This window comes from Microplitis demolitor, chromosome 2 (genome assembly GCF_026212275.2).
Source record: "Microplitis demolitor isolate Queensland-Clemson2020A chromosome 2, iyMicDemo2.1a, whole genome shotgun sequence".
In the NCBI taxonomy this organism is placed as follows: domain Eukaryota; kingdom Metazoa; phylum Arthropoda; class Insecta; order Hymenoptera; family Braconidae; genus Microplitis; species Microplitis demolitor.
In genome coordinates this window covers 7,623,392-7,640,682 of record NC_068546.1, presented here as the reverse complement: position 1 = coordinate 7,640,682, position 17,291 = coordinate 7,623,392, and the positions used below count along the sequence as shown (strand labels likewise).

Genomic DNA, 17,291 nt, shown 5'->3' with positions numbered 1-17,291 from the left:
TTCATATAAATGACCACAAATATTTTCAGTAAAAAAATGTCTTCCCCTTAAGTGATAATTCGGCACAGTGAACTGTATAAGTCGCCGAAATCATATACCTTCCACAAAATTGAAGGGTAGATCTTGCAAAGCAATCATTTCAGAAATGAATTTGTCAATTTCCATAGATTGAGCATTAGAAGTGCACCATTTTGTATTCTTCAGCAAAGTTTCTTTTAAAGTTATTTGTTTTTTAGCATCCTGAAGGGGCGTCAAAGTCGAAGGCTGTACGGAATTTTTTTTTTCGATTTCTAATTTTATTAGTTCTTCATATTCAGTGGCATGAACAGACTACAAATGGCCTTTTAACGACGTTGTCGTACCTCCTTTTCTTGAATACGTCTTCATACACAGTTTACATTTTGCGGAATCTGAATTAACTTCAATGAAGTAGTTCCAAATACAACTTGCTTTTGGTTTCATTGTCCAACACAAAAACAGATCACTTTTATTGATAATAAGCCGTAAAAATCAAAACAAATATCTATAGGTAACCTATGAACGTGTCGTGTGCGTAACAAATTAACAACAAGTGAAAAAATAATTAGCGATTGAGTGCACGTAGCGGAGGTCGGCGGGATTCCCCGCGCGACATGTATGAACCTGTTCATAACAGTCGACACAGGCCGCGCCGCCGTCGCCACTATGTTATGCTTCAACCTCCGATTAAAACCTCCGATTTAAAAGTGTCGGAGCCGAAGTCGGAACCGAAGGTGTAATGATAATCGGAAGTTCCGACTTAACGGAACCGGAGTCGAAGCTCCGTAACATCCCTGAATGAAGGTATCCGATTCTTATAGTGGTCAAGCAAAAAAAAATTTTCCCATGCCCGTAGACCAAAAAAAAAAAAGTAAAAAAAATTTGAAAATTTTTTTGACGCTGGTTTTTCTAAGATTACTTAAAAACCACTGACGCGAAAAATTTTTGAAGTTCTAATCCGAAAAGTAGACACTTAGAGCAACAATTTCCTTTTTCCTTCTTCCTTGTACGACCATTCCTCTCGAAGTTATGGTCTGTTGAAAATCACCCGAAAATTCGGAATTTTTTTTTGATCCTTTAATTTTTTTCAGTAGTGTATATCCTACCAAAAACAGACTCTCTGTATAAAGTCGCACCAAGCACACGTTTAAAATTTTTTAAAAGTAAAAAAAAAATTATTTTTTACAAAAAAAAAAAAGTCAAATCGGAAAAATACCACGTACCTAGTATGATGCAAAATCATAACAAACATTCTCATAAAATTAAAAAAAAAAATTGTATAACGAAATTTCAATGTACTTGGTGTGCATACGAAAGAGTAAAAAAAAAACATATTTGATTTTATTAGAAATTAATTTTGCTTGAGTACATGTAGTTACGCACACCAAGTACATTGAAATTTTGTTATACAATTTTTTTTTTTAATTTTATGAAAATGTTTGTTATGATTTTGCATTGTACTAGGTACTTGGTATTTTTTCGATTTGACTTTTTTTTTTGTAAAAAATAATTTTTTTTTTACTTTTAAAAAATTTTAAACGTGTACTTGGCGCGACTTTATACAGAGAATCTGTTTTTTGTGGGATTTATTTTTTTTTTTTTTTTGTAGTGTTAGTATACTTTTCAATTTTTAGTATCATTTGACGCATAATTCATTGTTTGTCAATAATGAAGTATTAATTAGAGATCTATACATAGTTTCAACGCAATTACTAAATAAAAATGATAATTCAATTGATCTGTAGATAGCACTAAATTATATATATATATATATATATACACTGTAGATCCCTTATTATAATACCTCTCTATGGAGAGGTAATTTTTAAATATAGACATTGCAGGTAGCTAGATAGAATATGTAAACTCTTTGTAACTTTTGAACTAATGAATCGATTTAGATGGTTGAGGTGGCAATCGAAAGAGCTTGTTGGCCATCAACTTTCCTGAAAATTTCAGACTATTTGATCGAATAGACTCGAAAATATTTGCGAATTACGAAAAAAAAAAAAAATTTTTTTTTAGTTTTTTATTGATTTCTCAAAAACGACTTATACGATCGACTTCAAAATCCAATCAGCTCTAGTACTCAATAAAAAGCGTCGATTGCCACCTCGAACATCAAAATCGGATAATTCGTTCGAGAGTTATCGCGGGAGAAAGAAGTGAAAAAAAACGGTTTTTTATAAATATTTTCGAAATGACTGACGTGATCAATTTCAAATTTTAATCAGCTCTAGAATTCAATGAAACGCGCCGATTGCCACGTCAACTATCAAAATCGATTGATTAGTTCAAAAGATATCGGCGTTGAAATGTTAAAAAAATAACATTTTATGTTATTTTTTTCGGATAAATCATAATATAACGTACTAAAATGTGCCTGATATCATACCAACTCATCTTTTTTATGGTTTCTGTTGATCATATAATGTCATCGAACTTGGTTTTTAGTTTAAATCATATTATCAAGAAAAAAATCGATAAAACCTAGTTTTTAATATTTTTATCGGATATTTCATATTTTATTGTTTCTTACATGAGTCAAAACTTATTTAAATCTTGATTTTGATCCCCGACATTGATTTCTGCCTCAATACACTTATTTTACTGAACATAATCAGGAACTAAATGTTAAAAACCGCTTCATTGATGATTTTCGATTCTTAAATTTTCAAACTTCAGCATAACAGGTAACTTGTTAGAGCTTGAAAAGATCGTAAAAAAATAATTGCATGTGATAGCATTTTTGAGCTCGAAAAGCTCGAAAATATATCTACACTAGTGTTTTCGAGCTCGTTGAGGTCGAAAACAGCGGGAAGCTTTAGGGCTGGCCCGTAGGGTCAACCGACGCCCAGATTTTTTTGTATTATACCAATTACTACAAAACAAATTGTTTATATATTATAATAATGTGTAGTGATTTAATTAATTAATTTAAATAAGGATTGATTCGACCTGCGCTAATCATTTATAAGTCAATATTCATTTTAATCTATAGCCAATTACGTTTTTTTTTATTAACTATTAATTTCATGTCGCTAACTTTCAGGTTTTAAGTTAAGTTCATCTTAAAAAAATTATATTTCTACAAGTCACGTTACTTTTACAGAGTGAACGTACAGTTATAAATCCCATGTTTTTTTTTAGTATATTTTTTTTTACTTTTATTTTTTTTCTTACTTATTTTTTATTTCTTTTTGTTACTTATTTCTTTGTTTTACTTATATTTTAATTATTTTTTTATATAGAATAAATTGGTTTTGAAAAAAATTATAGTTAGTAATGCTGTTGAATTTATGACCTAGTTTGCGCACTATCATAATTCTTTAATCATTTTTGTTAAAAAAATTTTAGGAACACGTTTGGCTAAAAAATATTCGTAGGTTTTCAAAGTCTGGGCAGTCCATTTTACCCCACCCCCCAACACTTTTCATGTTAAAAATTTTGTACCTGTCCCCCACCCCAAACACTTTATATGTAAAAAAATTTTGGGTGGCCATTTTGCCCCAGTGGCCCATTTGGCCTCAGTGGCCTATTTTGCCCCTCCCCTACCTCAAACACTTTTCATGTTGAAAAGTTTGGGGGGCCCATTTTGCCCCCAAATATTTCGAGGAATCTAAAATTTTAGGGGGCCCATTCTGTCCCCACTTCCCCTACATGTAAGGAAATAAGTAAATCATATTTTTTGTTATTTTTCTGGACATAGGAATTGTTCCTATGTTAACATACTAGAATTTCCTACATGCACATAGGGAAATTTACTATGTAGCATAGGAAAATTTACTATGCTAACATGGGAATAATTCCTATGTAACATAGGAAAATTTACTATGTTAACATAGGAGTAATTCCTATGTAACAAATCAATTATTCCTATGATGCATAGTAAATTTCCCTATGCTGCATGGTATATTTTCCTATGTTCGCATAGTAAAAATTTCTATGCGAACATAGGAAATATTACTATGTAACATAGGAAAATTACCTGTTTTGTTTTCTCCGTGTGTATATATATATATCACTAAGTTGCCCGATTTTGGTACTGCTTAGCGGATATAACTTTATATACAACAGAACGAAATTCAAAATTTTGACGTTATTATTGACTACAAGTTGTTACCAACATTCCTAGAAAGTTGACGATAATAGACTGCCGCAACCTGATGCCAACTTTCTGAGAAAATTGAACTCAACTTTCTGTCAACCCTGTCAACTAAGGGAATGCCAGCTGTTGGCACACATTTTCTCAGAAAATAGGCGACTAATTGCCGTCAACTTATGGAAATGCCAACAATTTTTGCGGCCAACTTGATAACAAGTTGCTGCAGTTGGTTGCCACTAGCTCGCTTCCAACTTGATTATCAGAAATCGCTTATGACTGAAGTTGTATATCTCAGCTCCACTTACTTAACTCCTCATTGTAAACCAACTCAATACAAACCGATCTGATTTATTCTGATTGCAATCGTTTTTTGGTCGTCTTACTTCGATACTTCGATCGTTTACTTCGATATTTCATTAATTTTTCCATTTAAATCACTAGGAAATCGTTTGTCGATGATTGCCGGTTAAAACAAAGAAAACAGTAATTCATTTATAATAAAAATGTAATCAAGAAACTAGATTTGCTGTTAGTAGTCTTCAATAAAAATAATATTTTTTTTTGTATAACGATAGTAAATCTTCCGATTAAAAATAATTATGTTTCCATTCGTTAAAAACCCGATTTTCAAATTTTGCTAATAAGGTATTGACAGGTAGCGCCACAATGTTAGATGTACGAAATAACCCTAAAAGCCACCCTAGCTTGAAATTGATAGTAATTTGATAATTAAAATTATCGAAGTTTGCTGTCCAAATTGGCCGACAATTTGATATCAAAACTTGGAAAAAAAATTAGCGGTTGATTTTTCTTTAATTTAGAGGTCACTTTTTGATTACTAGAAAAAAACACTAATAAAAGTTCCCATGAAATTTTCGTCAAATGTCTGATAACCTCGGGCTTTTCCGTTTTTGGCGGTATTTTGTATACGACTTTTAAAATAAATTTGGATTCGAATTCGGGTAGTAAGTTTACGTCAAATTATAAAGCAAGTTGTATATAAATTGTCCTCGAAAACAGAATTGTCCCAAGTTGACGGACATTTGATGAAATTTCCCAGGAAACTTTTGGTAAACAAACTGTGGTATTAGGGTGTCTATTTAAAATATTTAAACTTCTTGATATTGCAGTTATATTCGGTAGGACGTACCAAAATCAGCTCTACTTAAGTAAGTAAACTTAAGTAAGTAAACTTAAGTAAGTAAACTTAAGTAAGTAGAGCTGATTTTGGTACGTCCTACCGAATATAACTGCAATATCAAGAAGTTTAAATATTTTAAATAGACACCCTAATACCACAGTTTGTTTACCAAAAGTTTCCTGGGAAATTTCATCAAATGTCCGTCAACTTGGGACAATTCTGTTTTCGAGGACAATTTATATACAACTTGCTTTATAATTTGACGTAAACTTACTACCCGAATTCGAATCCAAATTTATTTTAAAAGTCGTATACAAAATACCGCCAAAAACGGAAAAGCCCGAGGTTATCAGACATTTGACGAAAATTTCATGGGAACTTTTATTAGTGTTTTTTTCTAGTAATCAAAAAGTGACCTCTAAATTAAAGAAAAATCAACCGCTAATTTTTTTTCCAAGTTTTGATATCAAATTGTCGGCCAATTTGGACAGCAAACTTCGATAATTTTAATTATCAAATTACTATCAATTTCAAGCTAGGGTGGCTTTTAGGGTTATTTCGTACATCTAACATTGTGGCGCTACCTGTCAATACCTTATTAGCAAAATTTGAAAATCGGGTTTTTAACGAATGGAAACATAATTATTTTTAATCGGAAGATTTACTATCGTTATACAAAAAAAAATATTATTTTTATTGAAGACTACTAACAGCAAATCTAGTTTCTTGATTACATTTTTATTATAAATGAATTACTGTTTTCTTTGTTTTAACCGGCAATCATCGACAAACGATTTCCTAGTGATTTAAATGGAAAAATTAATGAAATATCGAAGTAAACGATCGAAGTATCGAAGTAAGACGACCAAAAAACGATTGCAATCAGAATAAATCAGATCGGTTTGTATTGAGTTGGTTTACAATGAGGAGTTAAGTAAGTGGAGCTGAGATATACAACTTCAGTCATAAGCGATTTCTGATAATCAAGTTGGAAGCGAGCTAGTGGCAACCAACTGCAGCAACTTGTTATCAAGTTGGCCGCAAAAATTGTTGGCATTTCCATAAGTTGACGGCAATTAGTCGCCTATTTTCTGAGAAAATGTGTGCCAACAGCTGGCATTCCCTTAGTTGACAGGGTTGACAGAAAGTTGAGTTCAATTTTCTCAGAAAGTTGGCATCAGGTTGCGGCAGTCTATTATCGTCAACTTTCTAGGAATGTTGGTAACAACTTGTAGTCAATAATAACGTCAAAATTTTGAATTTCGTTCTGTTGTATATAAAGTTATATCCGCTAAGCAGTACCAAAATCGGGCAACTTAGTGATATATATATATACACACGGAGAAAACAAAACAGGTAATTTTCCTATGTTACATAGTAATATTTCCTATGTTCGCATAGAAATTTTTACTATGCGAACATAGGAAAATATACCATGCAGCATAGGGAAATTTACTATGCATCATAGGAATAATTGATTTGTTACATAGGAATTACTCCTATGTTAACATAGTAAATTTTCCTATGTTACATAGGAATTATTCCCATGTTAGCATAGTAAATTTTCCTATGCTACATAGTAAATTTCCCTATGTGCATGCAGGAAATTCTAGTATGTTAACATAGGAACAATTCCTATGTCCAGAAAAATAACAAAAAATATAATTTACTTATTTCCTTACATGTAGGGGAAGTGGGGAAATCTGGGCGTCGGTTGACCCTACGGGCCAGCCCTAAAGCTTCCCGCTGTTTTCGACCTCAACGAGCTCGAAAACACTAGTGTAGATATATTTTCGAGCACTTCGAGCTCGAAAATGCTATCACATGCAATTATTTCTTTACGATCTTTTCAAGCTCTAACAAGTTACCTGTTATGCTGAAGTTTGAAAATTTAAGAATCGAAAATCATCAATGAAGCGGTTTTTAAAATTTAGTTCCTGATTATGTTCAGTAAAATAAGTGTATTGAGGCAGAAATCAATGTCGGGGATCAAAATCAAGATTTAAATAAGTTTTGACTCATGTAAGAAACAATAAAATATGAAATATCCGATAAAAATATTAAAAACTAGGTTTTATCGATTTTTTTCTTGATAATATGATTCAAACTAAAAACCAAGTTCGATGACATTATATGATCAACAGAAACCATAAAAAAGATGAGTTGGTATGATATCAGGCACATTTTAGTACGTTATATTATGATTTATCCGAAAAAAATAACATAAAATGTTTCCTGGGAAATTTCATCAAATGTCCGTCAACTTGGGACAATTCTGTTTTCGAGGACAATTTATATACAACTTGCTTTACAATTTGACGTAAATTTACTACCCGAACTAAAATGCAAATTCATTTCGAAAGCATACTAGAAAAATTTTTCGTCAATTTCTAGGTAAAGTTTTACTCCAATTTATTGTTAATTTCACTTGAAAAATTGTAAACTATTTTTTTATATTCAAGTTGTAGACATTTTTAAGTATAAATTCGATTACCTTCTTAAATTGTAAGAATGAACATTACCGACTTTTATGTGTTGCAAAAAGTGTGTCACGTAACGATTAAAATTATTTAATTTTAATTAGTTCTAAGTTAAAAATGTTAATTTTATATTTAAATTTGAGTCGTTACGCGGGCATTCCGCCATTTCGCCGACGTAGACAGCAGTCCGTGCACAGTGCTAGCGCATGCGCATAGAGTATGAGAGAGCACGTGTGTGGATTTATTTATTTTTATAATTTAAAAATACAAACGGTTGATGTTTGTAAATTTTAATTAATTATTTATAATTTTGTCATAGTTGGGATCCGCAATTTGGCGCAACATTATGCCCCAACAATGGTTATCATATCATTGAAAATTGACCGCCGGGTAACGTTAAATCGATACCTCGGCTATAATCCCGACGTCAATTTAATAATTTTGAATAATTATTATTTCAGTACCGGGTAAAATAAAAATAGTAATAAGTTGTAAATAAATAGGTCATATATTTAATTAATTAAGTATGTATCATTCAGATGTCCAGGAATTGTTTTTATAATTTATATTTTTAATTTAAGTAAGGCCCAGGGCTGACAAAAGTAATTATAATAAAAATTAAGGGCGTCGGTGGTGCCACATGTGCGACGACCAACAGGTGGAGGTTGAGATAATTAATTTAGAAAGATACGGACTAGCACGGTGCACAGACGCAAAAACTGATCCATATTATTGTGTATTAAATATTTGGTTAGAAAGAAAGTTAAATTTTATTAGATTGATTTACTGGGTGAATTTGGTTGGCTTTTGTTCCAATTCTTATTTTTTTTTTGAGTCACTGGAGGGAACTTTAGTAAGTACTTTGTATTTATTTTGCTGGATAATATACTTTCACGTGTTAGCCTCCCTCGGTAGTTGTTGGTCGCCGCGGAGAAAATTATTTATTTGTATTTATTAATTACTTATCGAATGATACATGAGAGAATTATTATTAATTATCATTAAATATTATTTCGTATGTTGGTGAAAACATTTGGTAATTAAATATATATATATATATATATATATTGATAAAGCGTACGCAACGGCGTATATATATATATATATTACTAGTATATATAGCTATACAACTCACGCAGTACTTAAAAATTCCTCAAGCACTGATGTCAGCACTCGGATGAAAAATTCCCGAGTTAATATAATTATTATTTTTCTATTTTTATTTAGAATATCTGTATAATATTATCAATTATTATTTACGTTTATTATTATTTAACATAATTGCATAGCATTATAATTATTTTATTTTGATTATATGTACCCCAGCGGTAAAAATTATTAACGAGATTTTATGCTAAAATTATTATTTAACTTTATATGTTATATATTTATAAATTGGTAGTACCGAGAAATTTATCCTTTTTAGTGTGAGTGAGGAAAAATTCCGTGTCTTTCTCTCTCTCAAGCGTGTTGAGAGATAAAATAAAGTAAGATCATTATTATTATTTTTTATTGTTGTCTGGAAAAATTTAAATAAAAATAATTGTTTTTTTTTTATTTAATATTAAAATTACCAGTGTTAATTAAATTAAATTATATATATCTTGGGTTGAATTTATATAACGTTATTATTTTTTTTTTTTATATAACCACCGAGTGTCATTATTGTGGTTAATTTAACAAAAACTATTTATTGTATAACATTATTAATTATATTGGTTATTGTTTAAAATTAAAATACGGAAACCAACAGCTGTCGGGGAAAATTTAATATTTATTTTCCCTGGATCTTTTCCTACAACTAAATTTCATTTTTCTGATATTAATTATTATTTGTAATATAATTATTTATTATATAGTTACTATTCTTCTTTTTCTTATTATCATTCATTTTATTTTATTTTCCTCAATTGTTTGTCCACTTTGTCGTATGTCATTTGCTCGGAGTTTTCCTCGCAGATTTTCCCCCTGAATTAAATTTTGTCCGTTTTAGGATAAACGGTCTGGCGCCTGCGTGCACTAACCCAGCCTGAGGAGCTGGTCCAGGCACGACATTTAAATATTATTTATAGTTTTATTATTGTTTAAAATTTATTATTTATTTTAATCTGAGGGAAATATTTAAACTCATTTATTTTCCTTATTATTTAATATTATTATTTACACACGTGGGTGACCGCATACGATATATTGAGCTGTTCCGCGTCTCCGTCGCGGATTTACAGGATAAATATACGTTATAAGTGTTACCTCGAAATTGAGCAAAAATTAATCGTAAACTTTTCTTTTTAACTTTTGCTGTTAAATTGGCGGCAAATTCGTGCAGCAAATTTTCAGTAATTTCAATGTCAAATTACTGTCAATTTCAATCTAAAGTAGCTATTCGGAGTTCTTCAATTTAATGTTATTTAAGCTAATTGGTAAAAAATTGACATTAGTTTGATTGAAATAGTTGTGAAGTTTTTTCTTCTCTTTATGACAATTCGCATGCAACTCACAACAATTTCAAGTAAAACTAAAGTAAGATGTATAGTTTTTTCTCTAGTATTTATGCGAAATCGGGGTAAATTGATTGAAATTATAATAATTGTAACCGGGTAGCGTTGGTTTACGACGTGAGAGTGCGGCTCTCTCGCTGTCTCTGTCTTGATTTGGTCTTTCTCTATCTCTCTCATCGCAGCCTGATTGCCGAGTTTGGCTGAGCTAGGCGTTAGACCACAAGGGATGATTTCACGCAGCAGGTGACCGTAAATCGGTCATGTGCGCATAATCAATGAGGGGTCAACTGAGGTTGGGGCCTAAGACGACTAGATAAAAGACGACACTTAAGTTCAAGCGATCGATCGAATATCCACGCGCTGAGCTAATTAACTATATCTTGCCTACTTATTATATACGTTAAATTGAATTGAAGTACTTTCTTTTGTGATAAATTACTTTGTGAATATTCTGGTTCTTTTGAAATTTGGTATGAAAACCAATAGTTAAATAATTAAGTGCGTTCTGTGAGGAGTGTTCTTCGAATAGCGGCCCAAGGAACCTGGACAAACCTACGGGAGGCAATCCAGCATCGAGCCCAGGGTACGAGGATGAACCGAATGCTTATTCCACCAGTACGGCATGTCAATTAAACCAGATAAGATTTTGCCAATTTATATTCACACATATGTATATTTCATGTATGACAATATTCTCTCTCTTCATCGCGATATAATTTGATATTTAATTTGTTTCCCGCGTCCAATGATCTCTGTGCGCTTCCAGTGAATTTATTCATGGTCGCTGAATACATACTTATCTTAATTGTAATTTATTTATTTATAAAAAGGGAAAATCGTTGTACATATTTGGGAACTTGGTCAAATAAATTTATTATATATATATATATACGGTAATTGAGTCTCTAAAATAAATTTCTTTTATCACCAGCGTTCTCTAGAATAAGTTATTTCAGCCGCGTGTCCGGTAAGAACAAGTCGACCTGCAACCTGAGAACTATTTCCCGTTAAGAACCAGCAACAAAATAATGACAAATTATATTTATATTTAATAATTTATTATTAATTAATTTATTTATTCGCGAAAATAATTTAACTGTGGTTCGTGGCTACTGGACACGAAGTAGCCAGGGCCCACCGTTATATAATGAACACTGACGTCAAATAAAGGAAATTCGTCTTAAATATCAAAACAGGATTTATTTATGATTATGAAACGTATTCATTTATGCTCATGAAAAATTTCCGTATGAAACTATAGTAAAAAAAAACAGACCGAAGCACCGCTGGTAGCGCAATAATGAATCATTGCTATAAAAAAATTTCAATGTTTTACTCAATCGTGGCTTTTCTTATAACTTTTTATTCTCTGGCAGTGCCCCTACCGCATGAAAAAATTTATAAAAGTGTCTAAATTGGGGGTGCTATAGTATATGCTGGCCTAATTTTGTCACGATATTTAAATATCGCGGCAGTCTCGCATCAGGTCGGTGAGCAACAGAGGGCAGCACACGCTGCTCACACGTCTCATGCGACATTGCCATTATAATTATTGTTTGTTTACATGTAAGATTTTATTTAATTATTGCGTTAATAATATTTTATTGATTTCTTAGGTATAAATTGTATTTGAATCAGGAGATTTCACTGATTAATTTAAGCATATATTTGGATTTTGTAGCGCTGAGAAAAATAGCTGCGCATTTCATTTATGTGCTTATGATTATTTTGAATTGGCTGGCGCATGCGCATCAACGCAATAGTTGGCATCCGTAGATTTATTTATTATAAATAAATCTACTAGTTTTATGAATAAATCATTGGTTGATTTACCGGTAAATCATATTAAGAATTAATTATGAAAGATACAATTGGTCGTTTAGCGTCGGGAACTTGATAAATTACACGGCCAAAGTTATGTAGTACGTTGGTGGTACTGTAAAAAGAAATAACATGCGACAGTTGTATATCTCCATTGGTCAAAGTGAGATATGCGACAAAATGGCGTCGGCCTAGGTGCCGGCGTGAGATTCACGTGCTGCCATGGTCAGACGTGGGAACGTCTCTGTAAGAGTAGCGTGTGTGCTCTGTTACATTAAAATAATTATAAATTTGTCGCCATTTGGTATTTGAGTAGATAATATAAACCCATTGGCATTATTTGAGCATTTTGATAAATCGCATAAAGGAGGATACATTTGCCGTATTAGCGTGCAACCAAGGGAGTTGAATAATACGTAAACTGTGAGTACTTTTTTGGCTAATACATTGGCGTGTAATTTGGTTCCCGAGTTGGTGATCATTTGTATATGGCATACGCGTAAGAGAGATAGTGAATTCTGAGTATTGATAATTTGTCATAGGCATATGATGGAATGCGTGAATGTTGTACTCGGTAAATGCGAATACAATCGGTGAAAATATTCAGTACTATTTTACCAAATATTGATTGTGATAATTATTTGGTTATTATTTTCATTATCATTTATTATTAATGTAAATTATTACTGCTATATTTATTATTTTCTGGTGCGTATTATTATTTTATTATTTTAATTATCACGTGAGAGTGATACAAAGGTATAAATATCATCCATAATTGTTTTATCCAAGAGTACTATTTATCTTTATTATTTGAGTATAGGATAATATTATTTTGTGAAGACCGTAAAATTCACCATTGGAAATTACTGGGAATTCTTACTGGAAATACTTCAAATTCCTATATGAGATTACTTTATTTAATATTTTCTATTCATTTGCGAGTGATATAATAATTTACCATTATTGAAGTATTATTCTGAGATTGTTCTCCGTGCATTATATTTAGTTTGATATGTTCACGTGCGAGTGAGATTATTACTTACTAATATTTATATGTTCCTATGCTAATCACAGACGAGTGATTATATTTTGTACGTTCGATAAGTTATTTTTGCGTTTGATATGCTTATTGTTTAATCAGTATTATTATTTTGATTATAATTTTGGTATACGCATACTATCTTTATTTTTGTTGTGAGTGAACTACTATTATTTTTTTTGATATTGTTTATGTGAGTATGCGATATATTTGATTAATTAATGTTTAATTTAAAATATATTTGAAGCAAATGGTCATCAATCCGGTAGTTTTTTAAATTTATTTATTTCAAGTACTGCTATCTTTTTCTTGCTTTCTTTTTCCTGAAATCTGAAACTGTTACCCTTTCATTTATTTTTATTTTCATTTTCATTTTTCTCCGTTGTTTTATTTTGAGTTAATTTTTTTCATAGGGCACACGAACTGGCGCCCAACTAGGTTGTCTAACCCAGCCTGAGCAGAGCTGCGGGTCCAGGGAGATTCAGGATATCTCCAGGTGGGACATTTTGTTTCGTTATTAGTTTTATTTTCAGTTTTTCAACCAGCGGAGAGCCATAACGGCTATTGAGCGCCAACCACACTCCGCCGTGGGACGCGTGAATTAGAAGAGAACCTTATAATTTCATTATTTCAATTAGTTCTCATAACTAAAATGAATAAAGTTTTATAATTTTAAGATGAACAAACAATTATCTTTCGAATAGAGAAGGAATTTTCTGAAAATTTATTATTTTAAAAAAGTTTTTAAAAATGAGAGCTAAAAACCTCTATGTTTACAATATAGATACACGACAGGCTCGCGCCATGACACTTTACACATATACATGTGACTGAACGTGTACTTGGCGCGAGCCACTACCGTATCTCCTGATTAGGGTGGGTTGGAGAAAAACTTTTTTTTGTTTTTCTTAGCATGGGGGTAGAATTTGTACCTTATAAAAAAAAATTTTTTTCAAGAAAAAATAGTATATTACACACCTAGGGAAGTAAAGTAAGAAATGTCTCAGATCACATGTAATTGTTGGCCGAGGCGAAGACGAGGTCAACAAACATGTGATCTGAGGCTTCCTTATTTACTTCCCGAGGAGTGTATACTATTTTTCTCGTCGACGGAGGCGGAAAGCGGCAACTTCGTTTTACACAGAGGGACAAAAGTTGACGCTTTCCGCCTGGAGGCGAGAAAAAAATTTTTTTACTCAGCATTTCGAGGTGGCCAACTCGTTTTTTAAATAAATAATTGATTAGACGGAGTAGTTCCAACGAAAAAACTTTTTTTCTGTCCAAAATCGTGAAAAACATCTAGTAATTGTCGAATGTTATTTTTTTTACTCCCTTTTCAATTTAATTCAAAAGAAAATGCTTTTTATTTTTGGATTTGTTACTTAAAATACAAAAATAATAGGGAAAAAATTTTTTCAACTTCTGACTTTTAATTAGCTTTTAAAAGGACAACCCTGACGATTCTAGATCACCATTAATATATTTTTTACTACCACCCGTTCTCAAGTTATTGATAAGAAAGAAATTAATTAGTAACTCTAAAGTGTTTAATCGATAATTTGTAATAAAATTGTAGAGTTTTTAATATTTTTATATTAATTACTAATCAATAACAACAAAATTAATTTATGAACAATATCAACACAATATAAACAATAATAAAAATTCAATAACAATTAATTGAAAGTGCAAAACCCAACTTCTCATGAACTTGAGAACGGGTGGTAGTAAAAAACATAATAATGGTGTTCTAGAATCTGCAGAGTGTCTCCTTGAAAGGTCATTGAAAGTCAGAAGTTAAAAAAATTTTTTACCTATTATTTTTGTGATTCAAGTAAAAAATCCAAAAATTAAAAGCCTTTTCTTTTGAATTAAAATGATAGTGGAGTAAAAAGAAATCACATTCGTTAATTATTAGATGTTTTCCACGATTTTGAAAAAAAAAAAAATTTTTCCGTTAGAACCACTCCGTTTGATCAATTATTTATTTAATTGTCACGATTACAGATCGTGATGGGCGTAGGTACGATATTCGTATAAAATATAGTGAATAAAAGGGTACTTACATTGATCAAGGACCGATCCTATGACCTGGGCTCACGTGACCAAATGCTCAGTTTATTCTATTTTATATTTAATTCGCGCCCACACAATATTGTTGAAGACAATATTGATAAAACCCAAAACGATTTCCAATTTATTATGTGACTGATCTAATTTCACAATCAAACGTCGAGCGGTAAACGTAAGATTGTGTACCCCCTACTGTGAACTATCGGTCTGAGCGGCTAGACAAGTAGTAAAATAAGGGATAAAGGAAGGTGGGTTGCCGAAAAGCCTCGTGAAGCTATTATCTCGTTGTTAAAGTAAAATTGTCTGATAAATAATGTTTTTCAAATGTTTTATGTTAACGAGTATTTATTTATTAAATGACTCAATATTCTCAAAATACAAAAGGGTTACAAATGACAATATTTAGAATAGTAAATATAAAAGTAAATGTTTCATGCATATGGGTTACAAATATTTCGGAGTATATAAAAATAAAAATACCAAACAATGGTTACAATATTTAAAAACTTACCCTAAGCAGGTTTTGGTGAGGTGTCAGGACTGTCAGCAGTTACACAGGACACTTATTCACAACGCGTTCTCGCGGTCAATTAATGTGATTCTAATTTATCGAATTATTTATTTATTTATATCAATTTCAATGTTTATGCGTTTTAAATCTCTGTAGGATAAATTAAAATGAAAGTATTCGCGCTTCTCACAGCAAAATAATTTCAATGTATTCAGATTCTTCGTGTCTTCATGGTTATATAAAATATAAATTTACAAAATCTTCGCGTATTTTCGCGGTAAAAATATTTCAAAATGTTATTCAAATTCTTCGCTTTTTCGCGGCAAAATGTTAATCAAAATCTTCGCATTTATCGCGGAAAAATAATCTTTGATTTTTCACGTTTCTCGTGGTATATTTCAATGTAAAAATAGTAAAAATGAATGAAATTAAATGGGTTAAAATAAGATGAAGATAATCAACGCTACCGGTGCTTCCGATTGATATTAGTTCACGATTTACAACGATCAAGGTCCGGTTCGTATGCCCAGCTACCGTTGACCGAAGGGTGAAATTAATATCACGTCAATTATTCTCCTGCGACTAGTAGCAAATGATATACCGATCATTCGAGTGCTTACGACGATCAAGGTCCGGTTCGTACGCCCAGCTACCGTTAACCGAATGCTCAATCGAGATATCAATCCTCTAGCCACGAACACCGTAAAATGTCCGGAGTTCAGTAAGGTTCAGAGTTTGATTCCCAAAAGAACTGATGAGCTAAAGACCATGGTCTTTTTATATGATCCTCACACATGAAAAGTGGTGGTAACCAGTTTCCCATATGAGAGGACGCGGACTCGCCTGAAAGTTCTAGGCCCATGCACACGTGTGATCCCTGGGAAACAGATTTTGACTATTAAGTAGGCTGGCGCCACTCTGTCGTTGAGCATGCCCGTGTAGGAAACCATAAATTTGGAGGTTTCCATTAGCTTTCTCTAGTTTCCAAGAATCACATGCAGGTGCGCATGAGTTGGGTGGTCTATAATTTTAAGATGAAAAATCAAAGAAGACTACCGCTTCTATGCTTAGATTAGTTAAATGGGAACGGATACATAAATTTTAAAAGTACGTTAAGAAAAAAATGATGAAATTTCCAGAAAGAGAAATATCTAATACGCGTGGTCCATTAGTACAATTCGACTTAATTGTAAAGCGTTGACAACGCTCAAGTAGGTATATTTGTCCGGTACGACTTCTGGCGTCAGTAAGTCGGCGTCATAAAAAAAAAGGTCTAAGTGCATGAGGTTTTTGGGTTCTCACGTATTGGGTGGACCGTTATGCGATCCACACTACTGATGTTCACTCTGTTAATTATTATATATAAAAAAAAAACAGGACTGAAGGTCTATTCGGAACGCATCGTTTTGTGTTGCCGCCTGTGTCTCACTGTTTCTGACTATGTCGCCATAGTTCTTGAGAAAAATAGTTTTCTCATGTACTGTTTCTTCTCAAGAGAGAAAAATATATATATACATAAAAAAAAATTCTTTTATATTTTTACGACTTGTAAGGATACGAGTTGAACGTATCAGCCGTGACATAAAAAACAAGTGGGCTACC

At 31.9% G+C, this 17,291-nt stretch overlaps 2 protein-coding genes across 2 annotated transcripts in view; one reads left to right on the top strand and one right to left on the bottom strand.

The window, feature by feature from the left end:
- Nucleotides 1–17,291, bottom strand: part of LOC103575069 (UPF0235 protein C15orf40 homolog) — a 54,917-nt gene that overhangs the window by 12,911 nt on the left and 24,715 nt on the right. The gene's annotated exons all lie outside the window — the stretch shown is intronic.
- LOC103576138 (coiled-coil domain-containing protein 124) overlaps nt 8,445–17,291 on the top strand; it is a 71,855-nt gene continuing 63,008 nt past the window's right edge. Inside the window, exon 1 of the mRNA XM_014442764.2 lies at nt 8,445–8,597. The gene's annotated coding sequence lies outside the window, so the exon portion shown is untranslated. The remainder of the gene's footprint in view (nt 8,598–17,291) is intronic.